Source organism: Passer domesticus, chromosome 31, assembly GCF_036417665.1.
Source record: "Passer domesticus isolate bPasDom1 chromosome 31, bPasDom1.hap1, whole genome shotgun sequence".
Lineage (NCBI taxonomy): Eukaryota > Metazoa > Chordata > Aves > Passeriformes > Passeridae > Passer > Passer domesticus.
The window spans coordinates 4,263,240-4,289,415 of record NC_087504.1 but is presented as its reverse complement, the minus strand read 5'-3'; the positions used below and the strand labels follow the sequence as shown (position 1 = coordinate 4,289,415).

At 56.3% G+C, this 26,176-nt stretch overlaps 1 long non-coding RNA gene across 1 annotated transcript; it reads right to left on the bottom strand.

Annotated features, from left to right (window-relative positions):
* Positions 1 to 3,028: 3,028 nt before the first annotated feature.
* LOC135287938 (uncharacterized) lies at positions 3,029 to 5,221 on the bottom strand. Its single transcript, XR_010351364.1, has 3 exons — positions 5,123 to 5,221; positions 4,109 to 4,222; positions 3,029 to 3,729 (listed from the first exon to the last, which is right to left on the bottom strand). It is a non-coding gene; the product is annotated as an uncharacterized LOC135287938 (long non-coding RNA).
* Between the last annotated feature and the right edge of the window lie 20,955 nt (positions 5,222 to 26,176).

Here is a 26,176-nt window from a genome sequence, read left to right as displayed (position 1 = left end):
GCCTCGACTTATCTGCGGATGCTGGTCCGGGTCAGGTGCCAAAGAAGGCCACCTCGCCGTCTGGGAAGTTCCTGATGTCACCAGGCCGTTGCCTCTTAGTCAGCTGCATTCAAGAAAACAGAGCATCAATGCCAGATCTTGGCAGCGCATCGGCCAAAACCCGACAATTCTGTTACTCACCGTTCTCCTAGCAATGCCTGGGTCTCTTATCAATGCCGCATGCTTCGGCTGCGCTCAGAGGCTGACGCCGTCGTCACAGGGTTCGCCTCGGTTGAGGGGAGAAAAGGTGATGTGGCATTGCTGAAACCAGAGTGGACCCCCGCTCCTCCTCCCTATTCCCCGACTCACTGCAACTCCTCAGCCGTTGCCAAAGGCTACCCGGGTCACACTTTTAAATAGAAAAGGCAGAGGCTTCATCATCAACTCCTGTAATACCTCCACAGGGCTCATGAGAGCAGCGATCACAGTCCATCGGCCAGTGTGAGACGGGGAGTTATGCATACTCCAAATGGATTGCCTAAAGCCCACAAACGAGAATAAGCATGCTTAGAGTTGCACCAGAGATTGAGATCTCAGCAATAACAACTGCTTCTGTCCACTAGTCACTGCTCACCTTGACCACTTCGCCTTGGCTGCTGCTAGATGGCTTTACTTCCTAAAAATAAAGAACAATGCAGTAACACAGAGTCACCATTTACACTCCCCCTGCACAGACAAACAGGGACTGACCTGCTCAGGGGAACCTACTCACCTGGGATGGGGTGCTCTGCCATGGATTTTATCCACCTGCATCTGAAAGAATGTCAGGACAAATGTCAAAGGGCTGCAGGATAACTTCACAGCTCCAGACATCTTGGGTCAACCTAGGAATACCATCTAGAGTCCAACTACACCCCACACTACAAATTTCAAGCCCCCAGGATTTGTCCTATCACACCAGACTATGCAGCAGGGCAGAGCAGCTCCGGCACAAATATGTGCAGACACCCGTGACACAGGACAGGACGTGACAAACAAAGGGGACACAACAGGAACAGAAATCTCAGGGCAAGAAGGACTGCAAGGACCGAGAGATTGCAAAATGAGAGGACTGAGGTGAGACCGATGGTGCGCTGACGATGCTCAGAGAGCCCTGGAGTAAGAAGATGCTAACTGAATGATTTATTGCAAGAACTGCAAAGATGGATGCCCGAGAATCCTACTGTCAGAATCCTCTACCTATCCTTGCTTTCTTACAAGTCTGAATCCGCAATAATGGATCCTTGCAGGCTGCAGCTGTCCCTTCAGCTCAGAACAAGACCTTCAAAGACATCTGACCGGAAGCTTCTAAAGAGAGATGCGCTTCTCATGCCTATCAGAGAGCCTGAGACAAAAGTCCTATGGCATTGGTGCCAGGCCAAGAAATGCAGAGATCACAGATGCCAAGAATGATGCCAGGGTTTCTGACAGGCCACTCAAAGGGCTAAGAAAAAAGACATGAGACATACAAACAACACATAATGCACAATAGACAAGTGACACAATACACACCGGGACTGCTCTGCCCTGCTGACCACAGCACTGGGATCAAAAGTGACACTTTGCTTTTGTGTGGCCGTAAGATGACTTTTCCTGGATAGCCTCATCTCCAAGCCTGACTCAAAAATCCCTCCCAGGGAGTCCTGACACAGCAGCCCCCTTCCATCCCCTCTGTGAGTCATAGCCCTCAACTTATCTCTTGCATGTCCAGGAATGAGAATCCACATCAGGTGCAAAGGAAGGCCACCAGGCTGTCTGGGAGGTTCCTGCTGTCACCGGGCTGTCGTCTCCTAGTATGTCAGGATAAAGAAAACCAGACATCAGTGCATCATCTTAGCAGCACATCGACCAAAACCCAACAAGTCTGCTACTCACCGCCTCCTAAGAGTGACTGGGTCCTCGGGCCGCACGCTTCGGCCGAACTCCGAGACTGACGCTGTCGTCTCAGAGGAGACGAGGTGATGTAGCACAGCTGAGAACTGAGCGGACCCTCCCTCCCCCTCAATACCTCCCAGACTCACCACAACTCCTTGGTCATTCCTGAGGGCTACTCAGAAGCAACCTTTAAATAGAAAATTTCAAGGCTTCATCACAGGGTCCTGCAATACCTCCACAGGGCTCACAAGAGCAGCAAACCTGGTCCATCGGCCGGTTGATGACAGGGGCTTGGCATAACCTGAGCAGATTGCCTAAGGCACACAAACAAGAACAGAGACAGAGTTGCACTGGAACTTGAGACCCCAGCAATAACAGCTGCTTCTGCCCACTGCTCACCTTGCCCACTTGAACTTGACTGTTGCTATATGCCTTTACTTCCTAAAATAAAGAAAAAGAAAAATGCTGTAACACAGAGTCACCATTTACACTCCCCCTGCACAGACAAACAGGGACTGACCTGCTCAGGGGAACCTACTCACCTGGGATGGGGTGCTCTGCTATGGATTTTATCCATCTGCATCTGAAAGAAAGTCAGGACAAAAGTCAAAGGGCTGCAGGACAACTTCACAGCTCCAGACATCTTGGGTCAACCTAGGAATACCAGGTAGAGACCAACTACACCCCACACTACAAATTTCAAGCCCCCAGGATTTGTCCTATCACACCAGACTATGCAGCAGGGCAGAGCAGCTCCGGCACAAATATGTGCAGACACCCGTGACACAGGACAGGACAAACAATGGGGACACAACAGGAACAGAAATCTCAGGGCAAGAGGAATGACTGCAAGGACCGAGAGAATGCAAAATGAAATGACTGAGGTGAGACCGATGGTGAGCCGCTGAGGCTCAGAGAACCCTGGAGGAAGAAGATGCTAACGGATTTATTTCTTCCAAGAACTGCAAAGATGGATGCCTGTAAATCCTGTGGTCAGCATCCTCTACCTAGGCGCATATTCAAGAAGACATCACAGATGCTAAGAATGATGCCAGTTTTCTGAACGACTCCTCAAAGGGCTACAGTGAAAGACATGAGACACGCAAACACATACAATCTTATGAACTCCAGGACATTACAGCCCATGGCTAGAAAAGATGGATGGTGATATGGCTGGGAGCAAGGCCTCAGAACATGTCCTACTCGACGCTTCTGCGATGTGACTCGGAAACACGGCCGAGCCCGCCAGTAAAAGAACAAATGATATCGGCATCATGCAGAGAAGTGCGAGCGTTCAAGAACCTACGGCTGATGCTTGTGGTAAGGGCCTCGAGGGGAAAGAGGCAGAGATATCTGATCCGAGGGACCCCAAAGACACACTAGGTAACACAGTATACACCGGACAACACAACACAGACTGGAACTGTTCTGCACTGCGCACCCTGCAGCTGTTAGCAAAGGTAGAGCCTCTCCTTTTGGGTGTCTTGAGAGGGCATTGCTTTTCCCCCTGCTAATTTTTAAATCTGTCCCAGGAATTTCCAACCCACTACTCTCCTATCATCCCATCTCCAGGCGGTGGCCCCCAACTTATCTTTTGGATGACCGGTGATGTGAGTCCATGCTGGACCTGAAATGAGTATGCCTCAGAGCACCTCTGCCACAATTGCCTGTTAACCTCTCAGTCAGCTGCAATAAAGTAAACCAAAAACAACATATGAGCTTTGTGTTATATGGGCCAACTCCCAGCAAGTCGGCTACTTGTCCTCTCCTGAGTGTGCCTAGGTCCTTGAGTCTCTGGCTTCACACTGAGTCCAAGCGTGTTATTGTGAGTGGCACCTGGGTTAGAGAGAGAAAGTTACATAGCATTTCTCTGACTGCAATGGATGAGCTTGTGTGCTGTAGACACTGTTTCTCACCCTGCTGCCCTCAAAACCACCCACGATAACTCCTAAATAGAGTCATTAAAAGCTTTTCACCCTCCCTCTCCTAATCACAATGCTTAACTCATTTGAAGCCTCAATCTCAAATATCATCTTGGACACAGAGCAAATCCCTTTTGTGACATTATGAATCTGCTGAAAAATGTACTCCACTTGACACAATCTGGAATTTCAGAAAGTTGCATTCCTCAAAAAAAAAAAAAAAAAAAAAAAAAAAAACCAAAAAAAAAAAAAAACCCCAAAGAACAAAAGCAGAAATTACAAAAGCACCTTACCACTCCCAAACCCACAATCCAAAAATCATGAACTTAAATACTCTCTATGCTCCATGCTGTTTTCCTCACAGTATCTTCAAAGCTCCTGTTGCTTTACATACCCAAAAGCACCTGCTGAAAACAAGCTGATATAAGCTGAGAGAGCTCTTACCTTAGCAGATCCCAGAGAAAGAATGAAGCACCTTAGCAAAGGCTGGGGTTAATATACCCCTGATGGGCCCCGCCTCTCGTTACCACAGCACCTGGGAAGAGGGAGGGGCAAATCCCACCAGGTATAAAAGCCCTCAAAGCAGCTGCAGCTGTTTGGCTCCACTCACTTGAATTTGAGAGGGGTAAGGGGCTTGCTGTAGGAGAAAACTCTTCAGAGAAATGACAGTGTTTTCTTTTTGCTACAACTGTTTGGACTAAAAGGGCAGATGCTGGTAAGAAATAAAACTTTGTGTTTAGCTTGCGTGATTAGATAAATTGTATAATTTGTTGTTAACTTACATAATTATTTCTTGGTGAGTACTGAGCGGAGCTTCAAGTGTGACTAATTAAGGTAGAGAACAGTACTAATTATATGAATGATCTCACTCTCTTTGGGGCCTTGAATTAGGGCTATCTATATCATAAAGAAAAAATAGAAAAATAATAGTTTCCTAGCATTAGGGCTACCCAGGTACCAGCCTGGCCCTTCTCTGAGATACTTGGTCCTAGAGAGTGGAAAAAATTGCCCTGAAATGCAAATTTAAACCTTCAAAATTCTGAAAAAGGCAGAGCTTCCTTCAAGTGAACCTGTTTAAAATTAGAAAATGGGACAGTTGCTTCCACTGAAACTGATACAATGGCAAATAAATGCCCAGGTTTGCAGGAGGCACTTGGCACTGTCAAAGCAGCCAGTGTTTGCGGTGGGGGCATCTTACGTCTGGGTGGAATCCTGTGCTGTGCGGCACTTCAGCAGACAGTCGGCCACTCAGGGCCAAAGGCAGCTGAACAGCAATGCTGGGCTTTTCCCTGAGAAACAAAACTCACCAGCCCGGGTTCCTTGTTTCACTTTGGCACTCTAAGGCTGACTACAGTTCTATTTGGCTGCTACGTTTGTCTGGGAGATTTGGGGTGCCTTCTCCTCCCCTCAGCCTTCTTCTGCCGTGTCCCCTTCTTCTCCCGGCACTCCTCGGCGAATTTCCCGCCCTGCCCCGTCCCTCTCCCTGCCCCTCTCCCCCCCTTCTCTAGCGCGTTCTTCTCCTCTCCCCCTCCCGCCCCTGTCCCGTCTCTCACCCTCTCCCCTCCCGCCCTGTCCCGTCCCTCTCCCCCCCTTCCTTAGCGCCGTTCTTCTCCTCTCCCCCTCCCGCCCCTGTCCCGTCTCTCACCCTCTCCCCTCCCGCCCTGCCGCGTTCCCTCTTTCCCCCCACTCCGCAACACGCCGCTCTTTTCCCCTCCCGCTCCCGCGCATGCCCAGCTCTCTCCCCGCCCTTCTCCTGTCCCCGGCCCTGCCCCTCACTCCACGAGGCATCCAGCAGCTCGTGGGAGCTGGAAGGCGGGGACAGTGCGGCCCTGGCAGCAGGTCAGCACCCAAATAAAACAGGTAGGGACAACGTCTGTGGGCTGCGGGGTGTCACCAGGGGCTGCGGGCTGAGGGGAGGGGGCTGGAGGGTGGCACAGAGCATGGGGGCAGCTGAGAGGGAGAAGGGGCCTTTAGGAGCAAAGGGCGGGCTCCAGGGTGGCACAGAGACCCTGAGAGGCTGCAGTGGGGAACTCGGGGGTGACACAAAGAGGCAGAGGGGCAGGGGGTGCCTCGAGGGGCAAAGTGGGGGGTGCCTGAGCGTGAGAGGTGAAGCAGCCCTCACACCAGCCCTAACGTCACCCTAAAAACCACCCCTACCTGGGTGGAGAGTGCTCGGTGGAGGTTAGGGGGCTAAGTGACAATGTCGGGGGGTTAGGGTGACACACAGACATTGTGGGTGGGGGGGCCTTGACAGGTGGAGAGCTGCCACTGAGGGTTCGGGGTGCAAAGGACACAGGGTACCAGGTAGGGTTAGGGCACAGGTGCAGCACCTCTCACCCCAGCCCTAGCCTCACCCTAACCAGCCCCCCAAAGAACAGCCTTTTCCCCCAACAGCAGCACAACCCAGCAACCCTAAGAGCGGGAGCAGACAGGAATCCTCCTGCTGGCACAAGACTACAACCCTCACAGCAGGACAAGGATGGACCCCTCAGAGGACAACAAGACCCACTGCAAAAAGGTAGGGAAGACATCAGAGGGTTTGAGAGCAACAGCTGGGCCTTGGAGGCTGAGCAGGTTTTTCTCAAGGTTTTTCCACAACTTCTAAGGATATGTAAGGGATTCTAGAAGGCTTCTCAGCACATTCTGGGAATTTTAGGGTATTCTAAGGAGGTTATAAGGGCTATATCAGGGGTTTTTGGAACACTTCCAGGGTGAGAATAAGAAGGGGTACTCCCTGAAAATGCAGAGTTTTAAGACTGCAGTGGAATACATTTAAAAAGGGCCTGAGGTCACAGAGTGAATTAGGAAAAAAAGTCATGCTCTAAAGACAGTAAGTTCCAGGCCAAATGGAGTCATTGTAGCTAGCACCAGATGCGGACACCTCTGTAGGACAGGAATCCTGCACTATACAAATGAACACCCCAAAAGAACCCACATATAACCTGACACCATGAACCTGGCCTGGTGACTTTTGTTTCTCAGGGGAAAGGCCATGGTTTGTGTCCAGGGCCCGGTGGCCCGGAGTGGCCGGCTGCCTGCTGAAATTCCGCATGCTTCAGGATATCTCCCAGATGCAAGGTGCCCCCACAGGCAACTGTGTCTGGTTTGACAGTGCCAAGTGCCTCCTGCAAACTGACATCAGGAACCTGGCCTGGTGAGTTTTGTTTCTCAGGGGAAAGGCCATTGTTCGTGTCCAGGGCCCGGTGGCCCGGAGTGGCCGGCTGCCTGCTGAAATTCCGCATGCTTCGGGATATCTCCCAGATGCAAGAAGCACGCACAGGCAACTGTGTCTGGTTTGAGAGTGCCAAGTGCCTCCTGCAAACTGACATCAGGAACCTGGCCTGGTGAGTTTTGTTTCTCAGGGCAAAGGGCATCGTTCGTGTCCAGGGCCCGGTGGCCCAGAGTGGCCGGCTGCCTGCTGAAATTCCGCATGCTTCAGGATATCTCCCAGATGCAAGGTGCCCCCACAGGCAACTGTGTCTGGTTTGAGAGTGCCAAGTGCCTCCTGCAAACTGACATCAGGAACCTGGCCTGGTGAGTTTTGTTTCTCAGGGGATAGGGCATCGTTCGTGTCCAGGGCCCGGTGGCCCGGAGTGGCCGGCTGCCTGCTGAAATTCCGCATGGTTCAGGATATCTCCCAGATGCAAGGTGCCCCCACGGGCAACTGTGTCTGGTTTGAGAGTGCCAAGTGCCTCCTGCAAACTGACATCAGGAACCTGGCCTGGTGAGTTTTGTTTCTCAGGGGAAAGGGCATCGTTCGTGTCCAGGGCCCGGTGGCCCGGAGTGGCCGGCTGCCTGCTGAAATTCCGCATGCTTCAGAATATCTCCTAGATGCAAGGTGCCCCCACAGGCAACTGTGTCTGGTGTGAGAGTGCCAAGTGCCTCCTGCAAATTGACATCAGGAACCTGGCCTGGTGAGTTTTGTTTCTCAGGGGAAAGGCCATCGTTCGTGTCCAGGGCCCGGTGGCCCGGAGTGGCCGGCTGCCTGCTGAAATTCCGCATGCTTCAGGATATCTCCCAGATGCAAGGTGCCCCCACAGGCAACTGTGTCTGGTGTGAGAGTGCCAAGTGCCTCCTGCAAATTGACATCAGGAACCTGGCCTGGTGAGTTTTGTTTCTCAGGGGAAAGGGCATCGTTCGTGTCCAGGGCCCGGTGGCCCGGAGTGGCCGGCTGCCTGCTGAAATTCCGCATGCTTCAGGATATCTCCCAGATGCAAGGTGCCCCCACAGGCAACTGTGTCTGGTTTGAGAGTGCCAAGTGCCTCCTGCAAACTGACATCAGGAACCTGGCCTGGTGAGTTTTGTTTCTCAGGGGAAAGGGCATCGTTCGTGTCCAGGGCCCGGTGGCCCGGAGTGGCCGGCTGCCTGCTGAAATTCCGCATGCTTCAGGATATCTCCCAGATGCAAGGTGCCCCCACAGGCAACTGTGTCTGGTTTGAGAGTGCCAAGTGCCTCCTGCAAACTGACATCAGGAACCTGGCCTGGTGAGTTTTGTTTCTCAGGGGAAAGGCCTTGGTTCGTGTCCAGGGCCCGGTGGCCCGGAGTGGCCGGCTGCCTGCTGAAATTCCGCATGCTTCAGGATATCTCCCAGATGCAAGGTGCACCCACAGGCAACTGTGTCTGGTTTGAGAGTGCCAAGTGCCTCCTGCAAACTGACATCAGGAACCTGGCCTGGTGAGTTTTGTTTCTCAGGGGAAAGGGCATGGTTCGTGTCCAGGGCCCGGTGGCCCGGAGTGGCCGGCTGCCTGCTGAAATTCCGCATGCTTCAGGATATCTCCCAGATGCAAGGTGCCCCCACAGGCAACTGTGTCTGGTTTGAGAGTGCCAAGTGCCTCCTGCAAACTGACATCAGGAACCTGGCCTGGTGAGTTTTGTTTCTCAGGGGAAAGGGCATCGTTCGTGTCCAGGGCCCGGTGGCCCGGAGTGGCCGGCTGCCTGCTGAAATTCCGCATGCTTCAGGATATCTCCCAGATGCAAGGTGCCCCCACAGGCAACTGTGTCTGGTTTGAGAGTGCCAAGTGCCTCCTGCAAACTGACATCAGGAACCTGGCCTGGTGAGTTTTGTTTCTCAGGGGAAAGGGCATGGTTCGTGTCCAGGGCCCGGTGGCCCGGAGTGGCCGGCTGCCTGCTGAAATTCCACATACTTCAGGATATCTCCCAGATGCAAGGTGCCCCCACAGGCAACTGTGTCTGGTTTGACAGTGCCAAGTGCCTCCTGCAAACTGACATCAGGAACCTGGCCTGGTGAGTTTTGTTTCTCAGGGGATAGGGCATCGTTCGTGTCCAGGGCCCGGTGGCCCGGAGTGGCCGGCTGCCTGCTGAAATTCCGCATGCTTCAGGATATCTCCCAGATGCAAGGTGCCCCCACAGGCAACTGTGTCTGCTTTGAGAGTGCCAAGTGCCTCCTGCAAACTGACATCAGGAACCTGGCCTGGTGAGTTTGGTTTCTCAGGGGAAAGGCCATCGTTCGTGTCCAGGGCCCGGTGGCCCGGAGTGGCCGGCTGCCTGCTGAAATTCCGCATGCTTCAGGATATCTCCCAGATGCAAGGTGCCCCCACAGGCAACTGTGTCTGGTTTGAGAGTGCCAAGTGCCTCCTGCAAACTGACATCAGGAACCTGGCCTGGTGAGTTTTGTTTCTCAGGGGAAAGGGCATCGTTCGTGTCCAGGGCCCGGTGGCCCGGAGTGGCCGGCTGCCTGCTGAAATTCCGCATGCTTCAGGATATCTCCCAGATGCAAGGTGCCCCCACAGGCAACTGTGTCTGGTGTGAGAGTGCCAAGTGCCTCCTGCAAATTGACATCAGGAACCTGGCCTGGTGAGTTTTGTTTCTCAGGGGAAAGGGCATCGTTCGTGTCCAGGGCCCGGTGGCCCGGAGTGGCCGGCTGCCTGCTGAAATTCCGCATGCTTCAGGATATCTCCCAGATGCAAGGTGCCCCCACAGGCAACTGTGTCTGGTTTGACAGTGCCAAGTGCCTCCTGCAAACTGACATCAGGAACCTGGCCTGGTGAGTTTTGTTTCTCAGGGGAAAGGGCATCGTTCGTGTCCAGGGCCCGGTGGCCCGGAGTGGCCGGCTGCCTGCTGAAATTCCGCATGCTTCAGGATATCTCCCAGATGCAAGGTGCCCCCACAGGCAACTGTGTCTGGTTTGAGAGTGCCAAGTGCCTCCTGCAAACTGACATCAGGAACCTGGCCTGGTGAGTTTTGTTTCTCAGGGGAAAGGCCTTGGTTCGTGTCCAGGGCCCGGTGGCCCGGAGTGGCCGGCTGCCTCCTGAAATTCCGCATGCTTCAGGATATCTCCCAGATGCAAGGTGCCCCCACAGGCAACTGTGTCTGGTTTGAGAGTGCCAAGTGCCTCCTGCAAACTGACATCAGGAACCTGGCCTGGTGAGTTTTGTTTCTCAGGGGAAAGGGCATGGTTCGTGTCCAGGGCCCGGTGGCCCGGAGTGGCCGGCTGCCTGCTGAAATTCCGCATGCTTCAGGATATCTCCCAGATGCAAGGTGCCCCCACAGGCAACTGTGTCTGGTTTGAGAGTGCCAAGTGCCTCCTGCAAACTGACATCAGGAACCTGGCCTGGTGAGTTTTGTTTCTCAGGGGAAAGGGCATGGTTCGTGTCCAGGGCCCGGTGGCCCGGAGTGGCCGGCTGCCTGCTGAAATTCCGCATGCTTCAGGATATCTCCCAGATGCAAGGTGCCCCCACAGGCAACTGTGTCTGGTTTGAGAGTGCCAAGTGCCTCCTGCAAACTGACATCAGGAACCTGGCCTGGTGAGTTTTGTTTCTCAGGGGATAGGGCATCGTTCGTGTCCAGGGCCCGGTGGCCCGGAGTGGCCGGCTGCCTGCTGAAATTCCGCATGGTTCAGGATATCTCCCAGATGCAAGGTGCCCCCACGGGCAACTGTGTCTGGTTTGAGAGTGCCAAGTGCCTCCTGCAAACTGACATCAGGAACCTGGCCTGGTGAGTTTTGTTTCTCAGGGGAAAGGGCATCGTTCGTGTCCAGGGCCCGGTGGCCCGGAGTGGCCGGCTGCCTGCTGAAATTCCGCATGCTTCAGGATATCTCCTAGATGCAAGGTGCCCCCACAGGCAACTGTGTCTGGTGTGAGAGTGCCAAGTGCCTCCTGCAAATTGACATCAGGAACCTGGCCTGGTGAGTTTTGTTTCTCAGGGGAAAGGCCATCGTTCGTGTCCAGGGCCCGGTGGCCCGGAGTGGCCGGCTGCCTGCTGAAATTCCGCATGCTTCAGGATATCTCCCAGATGCAAGGTGCCCCCACAGGCAACTGTGTCTGGTGTGAGAGTGCCAAGTGCCTCCTGCAAATTGACATCAGGAACCTGGCCTGGTGAGTTTTGTTTCTCAGGGGAAAGGGCATCGTTCGTGTCCAGGGCCCGGTGGCCCGGAGTGGCGGGCTGCCTGCTGAAATTCCGCATGCTTCAGGATATCTCCCAGATGCAAGGTGCCCCCACAGGCAACTGTGTCTGGTTTGAGAGTGCCAAGTGCCTCCTGCAAACTGACATCAGGAACCTGGCCTGGTGAGTTTTGTTTCTCAGGGGAAAGGGCATCGTTCGTGTCCAGGGCCCGGTGGCCCGGAGTGGCCGGCTGCCTGCTGAAATTCCGCATGCTTCAGGATATCTCCCAGATGCAAGGTGCCCCCACAGGCAACTGTGTCTGGTTTGAGAGTGCCAAGTGCCTCCTGCAAACTGACATCAGGAACCTGGCCTGGTGAGTTTTGTTTCTCAGGGGAAAGGCCTTGGTTCGTGTCCAGGGCCCGGTGGCCCGGAGTGGCCGGCTGCCTGCTGAAATTCCGCATGCTTCAGGATATCTCCCAGATGCAAGGTGCACCCACAGGCAACTGTGTCTGGTTTGAGAGTGCCAAGTGCCTCCTGCAAACTGACATCAGGAACCTGGCCTGGTGAGTTTTGTTTCTCAGGGGAAAGGGCATGGTTCGTGTCCAGGGCCCGGTGGCCCGGAGTGGCCGGCTGCCTGCTGAAATTCCGCATGCTTCAGGATATCTCCCAGATGCAAGGTGCCCCCACAGGCAACTGTGTCTGGTTTGAGAGTGCCAAGTGCCTCCTGCAAACTGACATCAGGAACCTGGCCTGGTGAGTTTTGTTTCTCAGGGGAAAGGGCATCGTTCGTGTCCAGGGCCCGGTGGCCCGGAGTGGCCGGCTGCCTGCTGAAATTCCGCATGCTTCAGGATATCTCCCAGATGCAAGGTGCCCCCACAGGCAACTGTGTCTGGTTTGAGAGTGCCAAGTGCCTCCTGCAAACTGACATCAGGAACCTGGCCTGGTGAGTTTTGTTTCTCAGGGGAAAGGGCATGGTTCGTGTCCAGGGCCCGGTGGCCCGGAGTGGCCGGCTGCCTGCTGAAATTCCACATACTTCAGGATATCTCCCAGATGCAAGGTGCCCCCACAGGCAACTGTGTCTGGTTTGACAGTGCCAAGTGCCTCCTGCAAACTGACATCAGGAACCTGGCCTGGTGAGTTTTGTTTCTCAGGGGATAGGGCATCGTTCGTGTCCAGGGCCCGGTGGCCCGGAGTGGCCGGCTGCCTGCTGAAATTCCGCATGCTTCAGGATATCTCCCAGATGCAAGGTGCCCCCACAGGCAACTGTGTCTGCTTTGAGAGTGCCAAGTGCCTCCTGCAAACTGACATCAGGAACCTGGCCTGGTGAGTTTGGTTTCTCAGGGGAAAGGCCATCGTTCGTGTCCAGGGCCCGGTGGCCCGGAGTGGCCGGCTGCCTGCTGAAATTCCGCATGCTTCAGGATATCTCCCAGATGCAAGGTGCCCCCACAGGCAACTGTGTCTGGTTTGAGAGTGCCAAGTGCCTCCTGCAAACTGACATCAGGAACCTGGCCTGGTGAGTTTTGTTTCTCAGGGGAAAGGGCATCGTTCGTGTCCAGGGCCCGGTGGCCCGGAGTGGCCGGCTGCCTGCTGAAATTCCGCATGCTTCAGGATATCTCCCAGATGCAAGGTGCCCCCACAGGCAACTGTGTCTGGTGTGAGAGTGCCAAGTGCCTCCTGCAAATTGACATCAGGAACCTGGCCTGGTGAGTTTTGTTTCTCAGGGGAAAGGGCATCGTTCGTGTCCAGGGCCCGGTGGCCCGGAGTGGCCGGCTGCCTGCTGAAATTCCGCATGCTTCAGGATATCTCCCAGATGCAAGGTGCCCCCACAGGCAACTGTGTCTGGTTTGACAGTGCCAAGTGCCTCCTGCAAACTGACATCAGGAACCTGGCCTGGTGAGTTTTGTTTCTCAGGGGAAAGGGCATCGTTCGTGTCCAGGGCCCGGTGGCCCGGAGTGGCCGGCTGCCTGCTGAAATTCCGCATGCTTCAGGATATCTCCCAGATGCAAGGTGCCCCCACAGGCAACTGTGTCTGGTTTGAGAGTGCCAAGTGCCTCCTGCAAACTGACATCAGGAACCTGGCCTGGTGAGTTTTGTTTCTCAGGGGAAAGGCCTTGGTTCGTGTCCAGGGCCCGGTGGCCCGGAGTGGCCGGCTGCCTGCTGAAATTCCGCATGCTTCAGGATATCTCCCAGATGCAAGGTGCCCCCACAGGCAACTGTGTCTGGTTTGAGAGTGCCAAGTGCCTCCTGCAAACTGACATCAGGAACCTGGCCTGGTGAGTTTTGTTTCTCAGGGGAAAGGGCATGGTTCGTGTCCAGGGCCCGGTGGCCCGGAGTGGCCGGCTGCCTGCTGAAATTCCGCATGCTTCAGGATATCTCCCAGATGCAAGGTGCCCCCACAGGCAACTGTGTCTGGTTTGAGAGTGCCAAGTGCCTCCTGCAAACTGACATCAGGAACCTGGCCTGGTGAGTTTTGTTTCTCAGGGGAAAGGGCATGGTTCGTGTCCAGGGCCCGGTGGCCCGGAGTGGCCGGCTGCCTGCTGAAATTCCGCATGCTTCAGGATATCTCCCAGATGCAAGGTGCCCCCACAGGCAACTGTGTCTGGTTTGAGAGTGCCAAGTGCCTCCTGCAAACTGACATCAGGAACCTGGCCTGGTGAGTTTTGTTTCTCAGGGGAAAGGGCATCGTTCGTGTCCAGGGCCCGGTGGCCCGGAGCGGCCGGCTGCCTGCTGAAATTCCGCATGCTTCAGGATATCTCCCAGATGCAAGGTGCCCCCACAGGCAACTGTGTCTGGTTTGACAGTGCCAAGTGCCTCCTGCAAACTGACATCAGGAACCTGGCCTGGTGAGTTTTGTTTCTCAGGGGAAAGGGCATCGTTCGTGTCCAGGGCCCGGTGGCCCGGAGCGGCCGGCTGCCTGCTGAAATTCCGCATGGTTCAGGATATCTCCCAGATGCAAGGTGCCCCCACAGGCAACTGTGTCTGGTTTGAGAGTGCCAAGTGCCTCCTGCAAACTGACATCAGGAACCTGGCCTGGTGAGTTTTGTTTCTCAGGGGAAAGGGCATCGTTCGTGTCCAGGGCCCGGTGGCCCGGAGTGGCCGGCTGCCTGCTGAAATTCCGCATGCTTCAGGATATCTCCCAGATGCAAGGTGCCCCCACAGGCAACTGTGTCTGGTTTGACAGTGCCAAGTGCCTCCTGCAAACTGACATCAGGAACCTGGCCTGGTGAGTTTTGTTTCTCAGGGGAAAGGGCATCGTTTGTGTCCAGGGCCCGATGGCCCGGAGCGGCCGGCTGCCTGCTGAAATTCCACATGGTTCAGGATATCTCCCAGATGCAAGGTGCCCCCACAGGCAACTGTGTCTGGTTTGACAGTGCCAAGTGCCTCCTGCAAACTGACATCAGGAACCTGGCCTGGTGAGTTTTGTTTCTCAGGGGAAAGGGCATCGTTCCTGTCCAGGGCCCGGTGGCCCGGAGTGGCCGGCTGCCTGCTGAAATTCCGCATGCTTCAGGATATCTCCCAGATGCAAGGAGCACCCACAGGCAACTGTGTCTGGTTTGACAGTGCCAAGTGCCTCCTGCAAACTGACATCAGGAACCTGGCCTGGTGAGTTTTGTTTCTCAGGGGAAAGGGCATCGTTCGTGTCCAGGGCCCGGTGGCCCGGAGTGGCCGGCTGCCTGCTGAAATTCCGCATGCTTCAGGATATCTCCCAGATGCAAGGTGCCCCCACAGGCAACTGTGTCTGGTTTGACAGTGCCAAGTGCCTCCTGCAAACTGACACCAGGAACCTGGCCTGGTGAGTTTTGTTTCTCAGGGCAAAGGCCATCGTTCGTGTCCAGGGCCCGGTGGCCCGGAGTGGCCGGCTGCCTGCTGAAATTCCGCATGCTTCAGGATATCTCCCAGATGCAAGGTGCCCCCACAGGCAACTGTGTCTGGTTTGACAGTGCCAAGTGCCTCCTGCAAACTGACATCAGGAACCTGGCCTGGTGAGTTTTGTTTCTCAGGGGAAAGGGCATCGTTCGTGTCCAGGGCCCGGTGGCCCGGAGTGGCCGGCTGCCTGCTGAAATTCCGCATGCTTCAGGATATCTCCCAGATGCAAGGTGCCCCCACAGGCAACTGTGTCTGGTTTGAGAGTGCCAAGTGCCTCCTGCAAACTGACATCAGGAACCTGGCCTGGTGAGTTTTGTTTCTCAGGGGAAAGGGCATGGTTCGTGTCCAGGGCCCGGTGGCCCGGAGTGGCCGGCTGCCTGCTGAAATTCCGCATGCTTCAGGATATCTCCCAGATGCAAGGTGCCCCCACAGGCAACTGTGTCTGGTTTGAGAGTGCCAAGTGCCTCCTGCAAACTGACATCAGGAACCTGGCCTGGTGAGTTTTGTTTCTCAGGGGAAAGGCCATCGTTCGTGTCCAGGGCCCGGTGGCCCGGAGTGGCCGGCTGCCTGCTGAAATTCCGCATGCTTCAGGATATCTCCCAGATGCAAGGTGCCCCCACAGGCAACTGTGTCTGGTTTGAGAGTGCCAAGTGCCTCCTGCAAACTGACATCAGGAACCTGGCCTGGTGAGTTTTGTTTCTCAGGGGAAAGGGCATCGCTCGTGTCCAGGGCCCGGTGGCCCGGAGTGGCCGGCTGCCTGCTGAAATTCCGCATGCTTCAGGATATCTCCCAGATGCAAGGTGCCCCCACAGGCAACTGTGTCTGGTTTGACAGTGCCAAGTGCCTCCTGCAAACTGACATCAGGAACCTGGCCTGGTGAGTTTTGTTTCTCAGGGGAAAGGGCATCGTTCGTGTCCAGGGCCCGGTGGCCCGGAGTGGCCGGCTGCCTGCTGAAATTCCGCATGCTTCAGGATATCTCCCAGATGCAAGGTGCCCCCACAGGCAACTGTGTCTGGTTTGACAGTGCCAAGTGCCTCCTGCAAACTGACATCAGGAACCTGGCCTGGTGAGTTTTGTTTCTCAGGGGAAAGGGCATCGCTCGTGTCCAGGGCCCGGTGGCCCGGAGTGGCCGGCTGCCTGCTGAAATTCCGCATGCTTCAGGATATCTCCCAGATGCAAGGTGCCCCCACAGGCAACTGTGTCTGGTTTGACAGTGCCAAGTGCCTCCTGCAAACTGACATCAGGAACCTGGCCTGGTGAGTTTTGTTTCTCAGGGGAAAGGGCATCGTTCGTGTCCAGGGCCCGATGGCCCGGAGCGGCCGGCTGCCTGCTGAAATTCCGCATGGTTCAGGATATCTCCCAGATGCAAGGTGCCCCCACAGGCAACTGTGTCTGGTTTGACAGTGCCAAGTGCCTCCTGCAAACTGACATCAGGAACCTGGCCTGGTGAGTTTTGTTTCTCAGGGGAAAGGGCATCGTTCGTGTCCAGGGCCCGGTGGCCCGGAGTGGCCGGCTGCCTGCTGAAATTCCGCATGCTTCAGGATATCTCCCAGATGCAAGGAGCACCCACAGGCAACTGTGTCTGGTTTGAGAGTGCCAAGTGCCTCCTGCAAACTGACATCAGGAACCTGGCCTGGTGAGTTTTGTTTCTCAGGGGAAAGGGCATCGTTCGTGACCAGCGCCCGGTGGCCCGGAGTGGCCGGCTGCCTGCTGAAATTCCGCATGGTTCAGGATATCTCCCAGATGCAAGGTGCCTCCACAGGCAACTGTGTCTGGTTTGACAGTGCCGAATGCCTCCGGCAAACTGACATCAGGAACCTGGCCTGGTGAGTTTTGTTTCTCAGGGGAAAGGGCATCGTTCGTGTCCAGGGCCCGGTGGCCCGGAGTGGCCGGCTGCCTGCTGAAATTCCGCATGCTTCAGGATATCTCCCAGATGCAAGGTGCCCCCACAGGCAACTGTGTCTGGTTTGACAGTGCCAAGTGCCTCCTGCAAACTGACATCAGGAACCTGGCCTGGTGAGTTTTGTTTCTCAGGGGAAAGGGCATCGTTCGTGTCCAGGGCCCGGTGGCCCGGAGTGGCCGGCTGCCTGCTGAAATTCCGCATGCTTCAGGATATCTCCCAGATGCAAGGTGCCCCCACAGGCAACTGTGTCTGGTTTGAGAGTGCCAAGTGCCTCCTGCAAACTGACATCAGGAACCTGGCCTGGTGAGTTTTGTTTCTCAGGGGAAAGGGCATGGTTCGTGTCCAGGGCCCGGTGGCCCGGAGTGGCCGGCTGCCTGCTGAAATTCCGCATGCTTCAGGATATCTCCCAGATGCAAGGTGCCCCCACAGGCAACTGTGTCTGGTTTGAGAGTGCCAAGTGCCTCCTGCAAACTGACATCAGGAACCTGGCCTGGTGAGTTTTGTTTCTCAGGGGAAAGGCCATCGTTCGTGTCCAGGGCCCGGTGGCCCGGAGTGGCCGGCTGCCTGCTGAAATTCCGCATGCTTCAGGATATCTCCCAGATGCAAGGTGCCCCCACAGGCAACTGTGTCTGGTTTGAGAGTGCCAAGTGCCTCCTGCAAACTGACATCAGGAACCTGGCCTGGTGAGTTTTGTTTCTCAGGGGAAAGGGCATCGCTCGTGTCCAGGGCCCGGTGGCCCGGAGTGGCCGGCTGCCTGCTGAAATTCCGCATGCTTCAGGATATCTCCTAGATGCAAGGTGCCCCCACAGGCAACTGTGTCTGGTTTGACAGTGCCAAGTGCCTCCTGCAAACTGACATCAGGAACCTGGCCTGGTGAGTTTTGTTTCTGAGGGGAAAGGGCATCGTTCGTGTCCAGGGCCCGGTGGCCCGGAGTGGCCGGCTGCCTGCTGAAATTCCGCATGCTTCAGGATATCTCCCAGATGCAAGGTGCCCCCACAGGCAACTGTGTCTGGTTTGAGAGTGCCAAGTGCCTCCTGCAAACTGACATCAGGAACCTGGCCTGGTGAGTTTTGTTTCTCAGGGGAAAGGGCATCGTTCGTGTCCAGGGCCCGGTGGCCCGGAGTGGCCGGCTGCCTGCTGAAATTCCGCATGCTTCAGGATATCTCCCAGATGCAAGGTGCCCCCACAGGCAACTGTGTCTGGTTTGACAGTGCCAAGTGCCTCCTGCAAACTGACATCAGGAACCTGGCCTGGTGAGTTTTGTTTCTCAGGGGAAAGGGCATCGTTCGTGTCCAGGGCCCGATGGCCCGGAGCGGCCGGCTGCCTGCTGAAATTCCGCATGGTTCAGGATATCTCCCAGATGCAAGGTGCCCCCACAGGCAACTGTGTCTGGTTTGACAGTGCCAAGTGCCTCCTGCAAACTGACATCAGGAACCTGGCCTGGTGAGTTTTGTTTCTCAGGGGAAAGGGCATCGTTCGTGTCCAGGGCCCGGTGGCCCGGAGTGGCCGGCTGCCTGCTGAAATTCCGCATGCTTCAGGATATCTCCCAGATGCAAGGTGCCCCCACAGGCAACTGTGTCTGGTTTGACAGTGCCAAGTGCCTCCTGCAAACTGACACCAGGAACCTGGCCTGGTGAGTTTGGTTTCTCAGGGGAAAGGGCATCGTTCGTGTCCAGGGCCCGGTGGCCCGGAGTGGCCGGCTGCCTGCTGAAATTCCGCATGCTTCAGGATATCTCCCAGATGCAAGGTGCCCCCACAGGCAACTGTGTCTGGTTTGACAGTGCCAAGTGCCTCCTGCAAACTGACATCAGGAACCTGGCCTGGTGAGTTTTGTTTCTCAGGGGAAAGGGCATCGTTCGTGTCCAGGGCCCGATGGCCCGGAGCGGCCGGCTGCCTGCTGAAATTCCGCATGGTTCAGGATATCTCCCAGATGCAAGGTGCCCCCACAGGCAACTGTCTGGTTTGAGAGTGCCAAGTGCCTCCTGCAAACTGACATCAGGAACCTGGCCTGGTGAGTTTTGTTTCTCAGGGGAAAGGGCATGGTTCGTGTCCAGGGCCCGGTGGCCCAGAGTGGCCGGCTGCCTGCTGAAATTCCGCATGCTTCAGGATATCTCCCAGATGCAAGGTGCCCCCACAGGCAACTGTGTCTGGTTTGAGAGTGCCAAGTGCCTCCTGCAAACTGACATCAGGAACCTGGCCTGGTGAGTTTCGTTTCTCAGGGGAAAGGCCATCGTTCCTGTCCAGGGCCCGGTGGCCCGGAGTGGCCGGCTGCCTGCTGAAATTCCGCATGCTTCAGGATATCTCCCAGATGCAAGGTGCCCCCACAGGCAACTGTGTCTGGTTTGACAGTGCCAAGTGCCTCCTGCAAACTGACATCAGGAACCTGGCCTGGTGAGTTTTGTTTCTCAGGGGAAAGGGCATCGTTCGTGTCCAGGGCCCGGTGGCCCGGAGTGGCCGGCTGCCTGCTGAAATTCCGCATGCTTCAGGATATCTCCCAGATGCAAGGTGCCCCCACAGGCAACTGTGTCTGGTTTGACAGTGCCAAGTGCCTCCTGCAAACTGACATCAGGAACCTGGCCTGGTGAGTTTGGTTTCTCAGGGGAAAGGGCATCGTTCGTGTCCAGGGCCCGGTGGCCCGGAGTGGCCGGCTGCCTGCTGAAATTCCGCATGCTTCAGGATATCTCCCAGATGCAAGGTGCCCCCACAGGCAACTGTGTCTGGTTTGAGAGTGCCAAGTGCCTCCTGCAAACTGACATCAGGAACCTGGCCTGGTGAGTTTTGTTTCTCAGGGCAAAGGCCATCGTTTGTGTCCAGGGCCCGGTGGCCCGGAGTGGCCGGCTGCCTGCTGAAATTCCGCATGCTTCAGGATATCTCCCAGATGCAAGGTGCCCCCACAGGCAACTGTGTCTGGTTTGAGAGTGCCAAGTGCCTCCTGCAAACTGACATCAGGAACCTGGCCTGGTGAGTTTTGTTTCTCAGGGGAAAGGGCATCGTTCGTGTCCAGGGCCCGGTGGCCCGGAGTGGCCGGCTGCCTGCTGAAATTCCGCATGCTTCAGGATATCTCCCAGATGCAAGGTGCCCCCACAGGCAACTGTGTCTGGTTTGAGAGTGCCAAGTGCCTCCTGCAAACTGACATCAGGAACCTGGCCTGGTGAGTTTTGTTTCTCAGGGGAAAGGGCATCGTTCGTGTCCAGGGCCCGGTGGCCCGGAGTGGCCGGCTGCCTGCTGAAATTCCGCATGCTTCAGGATATCTCCCAGATGCAAGGTGCCCCCACAGGCAACTGTGTCTGGTTTGACAGTGCCAAGTGCCTCCTGCAAACTGACATCAGGAACCTGGCCTGGTGAGTTTTGTTTCTCAGGGGAAAGGGCATGGTTCGTGTCCAGGGCCCGGTGGCCCGGAGTGGCCGGCTGCCTGCTGAAATTCCGCATGCTTCAGGATATCTCCCAGATGCAAGGTGCCCCCACAGGCAACTGTGTCTGGTTTGAGAGTGCCAAGTGCCTCCTGCAAACTGACATCAGGAACCTGGCCTGGTGAGTTTTGTTTCTCAGGGGAAAGGGCATCGTTCGTGTCCAGGGCCCGGTGGCCCGGAGTGGCCGGCTGCCTGCTGAAATTCCGCATGCTTCAGGATATCTCCCAGATGCAAGGTGCCCCCACAGGCAACTGTGTCTGGTTTGAGAGTGCCAAGTGCCTCCTGCAAACTGACATCAGGAACCTGGCCTGGTGAGTTTTGTTTCTCAGTGGAAAGGGCATCGTTCCTGTCCAGGGCCCGGTGGCCCGGAGTGGCCGGCTGCCTGCTGAAATTCCGCATGCTTCAGGATATCTCCCAGATGCAAGGTGCCCCCACAGGCAACTGTGTCTGGTTTGAGAGTGCCAAGTGCCTCCTGCAAACTGACATCAGGAACCTGGCCTGGTGAGTTTTGTTTCTCAGGGGAAAGGCCATCGTTCGTGTACAGGGCCCGGTGGCCCGGAGTGGCCGGCTGCCTGCTGAAATTCCACATACTTCAGGATATCTCCCAGATGCAAGGTGCCCCCACAGGCAACTGTGTCTGGTTTGACAGTGCCAAGTGCCTCCTGCAAACTGACATCAGGAACCTGGCCTGGTGAGTTTTGTTTCTCAGGGGAAAGGGCATGGTTCGTGTCCAGGGCCCGGTGGCCGGGAGTGGCCGGCTGCCTGCTGAAATTCCGCATGCTTCAGGATATCTCCCAGATGCAAGGTGCCCCCACAGGCAACTATGTCTGGTTTGAGAGTGCCAAGTGCCTCCTGCAAACTGACATCAGGAACCTGGCCTGGTGAGTTTGGTTTCTCAGGGGAAAGGGCATCGTTCGTGTCCAGGGCCCGGTGGCCCGGAGTGGCCGGCTGCCTGCTGAAATTCCGCATGCTTCAGGATATCTCCCAGATGCAAGGTGCCCCCACAGGCAACTGTGTCTGGTTTGAGAGTGCCAAGTGCCTCCTGCAAACTGACATCAGGAACCTGGCCTGGTGAGTTTTGTTTCTCAGGGGAAAGGGCATCGTTTGTGTCCAGGGCCCGGTGGCCCGGAGTGGCCGGCTGCCTGCTGAAATTCCGCATGCTTCAGGATATCTCCCAGATGCAAGGTGCCCCCACAGGCAACTGTGTCTGGTTTGAGAGTGCCAAGTGCCTCCTGCAAACTGACATCAGGAACCTGGCCTGGTGAGTTTTGTTTCTCAGGGGAAAGGGCATCGTTCGTGTCCAGGGCCCGGTGGCCCGGAGCGGCCGGCTGCCTGCTGAAATTCCGCATGCTTCAGGATATCTCCCAGATGCAAGGTGCCCCCACAGGCAACTGTGTCTGGCTTGACAGTGCCGAGTGCCTCCTGCAAACTGACATCAGGAACCTGGCCTGGTGAGTTTTGTTTCTCAGGGGAAAGGCCATCGTTCGTGTCCAGGGCCCGGTGGCCCCGAGTGGCCGGCTGCCTGCTGAAATTCCGCATGGTTCAGGATATCTCCCAGATGCAAGGTGCCCCCACAGGCAACTGTGTCTGGTTTGAGAGTGCCGAATGCCTCCTGCAAACTGACATCAGGAACCTGGCCTGGTGAGTTTTGTTTCTCAGGGGAAAGGGCATGGTTCGTGTCCAGGGCCCGGTGGCCCGGAGTGGCCGGCTGCCTGCTGAAATTCCGCATGCTTCAGGATATCTCCCAGATGCAAGGTGCCCCCACAGGCAACTGTGTCTGGTTTGAGAGTGCCAAGTGCCTCCTGCAAACTGACATCAGGAACCTGGCCTGGTGAGTTTTGTTTCTCAGGGGAAAGGGCATGGTTCGTGTCCAGGGCCCGGTGGCCCGGAGTGGCCGGCTGCCTGCTGAAATTCCGCATGCTTCAGGATATCTCCCAGATGCAAGGTGCCCCCACAGGCAACTGTGTCTGGTTTGAGAGTGCCAAGTGCCTCCTGCAAACTGACATCAGGAACCTGGCCTGGTGAGTTTTGTTTCTCAGGGGAAAGGCCATCGTTCGTGTCCAGGGCCCGGTGGCCCGGAGTGGCCGGCTGCCTGCTGAAATTCCGCATGCTTCAGGATATCTCCCAGATGCAAGGTGCCCCCACAGGCAACTGTGTCTGGTTTGAGAGTGCCAAGTGCCTCCTGCAAACTGACATCAGGAACCTGGCCTGGTGAGTTTTGTTTCTCAGGGGAAAGGCCATCGTTCGTGTACAGGGCCCGGTGGCCCGGATTGGCCGGCTGCCTGCTGAAATTCCACATACTTCAGGATATCTCCCAGATGCAAGGTGCCCCCACAGGCAACTGTGTCTGGTTTGACAGTGCCAAGTGCCTCCTGCAAACTGACATCAGGAACCTGGCCTGGTGAGTTTTGTTTCTCAGGGGAAAGGGCATCGTTCGTGTCCAGGGCCCGGTGGCCCGGAGTGGCCGGCTGCCTGCTGAAATTCCGCATGCTTCAGGATATCTCCCAGATGCAAGGTGCCCCCACAGGCAACTATGTCTGGTTTGAGAGTGCCAAGTGCCTCCTGCAAACTGACATCAGGAACCTGGCCTGGTGAGTTTGGTTTCTCAGGGGAAAGGGCATCGTTCGTGTCCAGGGCCCGGTGGCCCGGAGTGGCCGGCTGCCTGCTGAAATTCCGCATGCTTCAGGATATCTCCCAGATGCAAGGTGCCCCCACAGGCAACTGTGTCTGGTTTGAGAGTGCCAAGTGCCTCCTGCAAACTGACATCAGGAACCTGGCCTGGTGAGTTTTGTTTCTCAGGGGAAAGGGCATCGTTTGTGTCCAGGGCCCGGTGGCCCGGAGTGGCCGGCTGCCTGCTGAAATTCCGCATGCTTCAGGATATCTCCCAGATGCAAGGTGCCCCCACAGGCAACTGTGTCTGGTTTGAGAGTGCCAAGTGCCTCCTGCAAACTGACATCAGGAACCTGGCCTGGTGAGTTTTGTTTCTCAGGGGAAAGGGCATCGTTCGTGACCAGCGCCCGGTGGCCCGGAGTGGCCGGCTGCCTGCTGAAATTCCGCATGCTTCAGGATATCTCCCAGATGCAAGGTGCCTCCACAGGCAACTGTGTCTGGTTTGACAGTGCCGAATGCCTCCGGCAAACTGACATCAGGAACCTGGCCTGGTGAGTTTTGTTTCTCAGGGGAAAGGGCATCGTTCGTGTCCAGGGCCCGGTGGCCCGGAGTGGCCGGCTGCCTGCTGAAATTCCGCATGCTTCAGGATATCTCCCAGATGCAAGGTGCCCCCACAGGCAACTGTGTCTGGTTTGACAGTGCCAAGTGCCTCCTGCAAACTGACACCAGGAACCTGGCCTGGTGAGTTTGGTTTCTCAGGGGAAAGGGCATCGTTCGTGTCCAGGGCCCGGTGGCCCGGAGTGGCCGGCTGCCTGCTGAAATTCCGCATGCTTCAGGATATCTCCCAGATGCAAGGTGCCCCCACAGGCAACTGTGTCTGGTTTGACAGTGCCAAGTGCCTCCTGCAAACTGACATCAGGAACCTGGCCTGGTGAGTTTTGTTTCTCAGGGGAAAGGGCATCGTTCGTGTCCAGGGCCCGATGGCCCGGAGCGGCCGGCTGCCTGCTGAAATTCCGCATGGTTCAGGATATCTCCCAGATGCAAGGTGCCCCCACAGGCAACTGTCTGGTTTGAGAGTGCCAAGTGCCTCCTGCAAACTGACATCAGGAACCTGGCCTGGTGAGTTTTGTTTCTCAGGGGAAAGGGCATGGTTCGTGTCCAGGGCCCGGTGGCCCAGAGTGGCCGGCTGCCTGCTGAAATTCCGCATGCTTCAGGATATCTCCCAGATGCAAGGTGCCCCCACAGGCAACTGTGTCTGGTTTGAGAGTGCCAAGTGCCTCCTGCAAACTGACATCAGGAACCTGGCCTGGTGAGTTTCGTTTCTCAGGGGAAAGGCCATCGTTCCTGTCCAGGGCCCGGTGGCCCGGAGTGGCCGGCTGCCTGCTGAAATTCCGCATGCTTCAGGATATCTCCCAGATGCAAGGTGCCCCCACAGGCAACTGTGTCTGGTTTGACAGTGCCAAGTGCCTCCTGCAAACTGACATCAGGAACCTGGCCTGGTGAGTTTTGTTTCTCAGGGGAAAGGGCATCGTTCGTGTCCAGGGCCCGGTGGCCCGGAGTGGCCGGCTGCCTGCTGAAATTCCGCATGCTTCAGGATATCTCCCAGATGCAAGGTGCCCCCACAGGCAACTGTGTCTGGTTTGACAGTGCCAAGTGCCTCCTGCAAACTGACATCAGGAACCTGGCCTGGTGAGTTTGGTTTCTCAGGGGAAAGGGCATCGTTCGTGTCCAGGGCCCGGTGGCCCGGAGTGGCCGGCTGCCTGCTGAAATTCCGCATGCTTCAGGATATCTCCCAGATGCAAGGTGCCCCCACAGGCAACTGTGTCTGGTTTGAGAGTGCCAAGTGCCTCCTGCAAACTGACATCAGGAACCTGGCCTGGTGAGTTTTGTTTCTCAGGGCAAAGGCCATCGTTTGTGTCCAGGGCCCGGTGGCCCGGAGTGGCCGGCTGCCTGCTGAAATTCCGCATGCTTCAGGATATCTCCCAGATGCAAGGTGCCCCCACAGGCAACTGTGTCTGGTTTGAGAGTGCCAAGTGCCTCCTGCAAACTGACATCAGGAACCTGGCCTGGTGAGTTTTGTTTCTCAGGGGAAAGGGCATCGTTCGTGTCCAGGGCCCGGTGGCCCGGAGTGGCCGGCTGCCTGCTGAAATTCCGCATGCTTCAGGATATCTCCCAGATGCAAGGTGCCCCCACAGGCAACTGTGTCTGGTTTGAGAGTGCCAAGTGCCTCCTGCAAACTGACATCAGGAACCTGGCCTGGTGAGTTTTGTTTCTCAGGGGAAAGGGCATCGTTCGTGTCCAGGGCCCGGTGGCCCGGAGTGGCCGGCTGCCTGCTGAAATTCCGCATGCTTCAGGATATCTCCCAGATGCAAGGTGCCCCCACAGGCAACTGTGTCTGGTTTGACAGTGCCAAGTGCCTCCTGCAAACTGACATCAGGAACCTGGCCTGGTGAGTTTTGTTTCTCAGGGGAAAGGGCATGGTTCGTGTCCAGGGCCCGGTGGCCCGGAGTGGCCGGCTGCCTGCTGAAATTCCGCATGCTTCAGGATATCTCCCAGATGCAAGGTGCCCCCACAGGCAACTGTGTCTGGTTTGAGAGTGCCAAGTGCCTCCTGCAAACTGACATCAGGAACCTGGCCTGGTGAGTTTTGTTTCTCAGGGGAAAGGGCATCGTTCGTGTCCAGGGCCCGGTGGCCCGGAGTGGCCGGCTGCCTGCTGAAATTCCGCATGCTTCAGGATATCTCCCAGATGCAAGGTGCCCCCACAGGCAACTGTGTCTGGTTTGAGAGTGCCAAGTGCCTCCTGCAAACTGACATCAGGAACCTGGCCTGGTGAGTTTTGTTTCTCAGTGGAAAGGGCATCGTTCCTGTCCAGGGCCCGGTGGCCCGGAGTGGCCGGCTGCCTGCTGAAATTCCGCATGCTTCAGGATATCTCCCAGATGCAAGGTGCCCCCACAGGCAACTGTGTCTGGTTTGAGAGTGCCAAGTGCCTCCTGCAAACTGACATCAGGAACCTGGCCTGGTGAGTTTTGTTTCTCAGGGGAAAGGCCATCGTTCGTGTACAGGGCCCGGTGGCCCGGAGTGGCCGGCTGCCTGCTGAAATTCCACATACTTCAGGATATCTCCCAGATGCAAGGTGCCCCCACAGGCAACTGTGTCTGGTTTGACAGTGCCAAGTGCCTCCTGCAAACTGACATCAGGAACCTGGCCTGGTGAGTTTTGTTTCTCAGGGG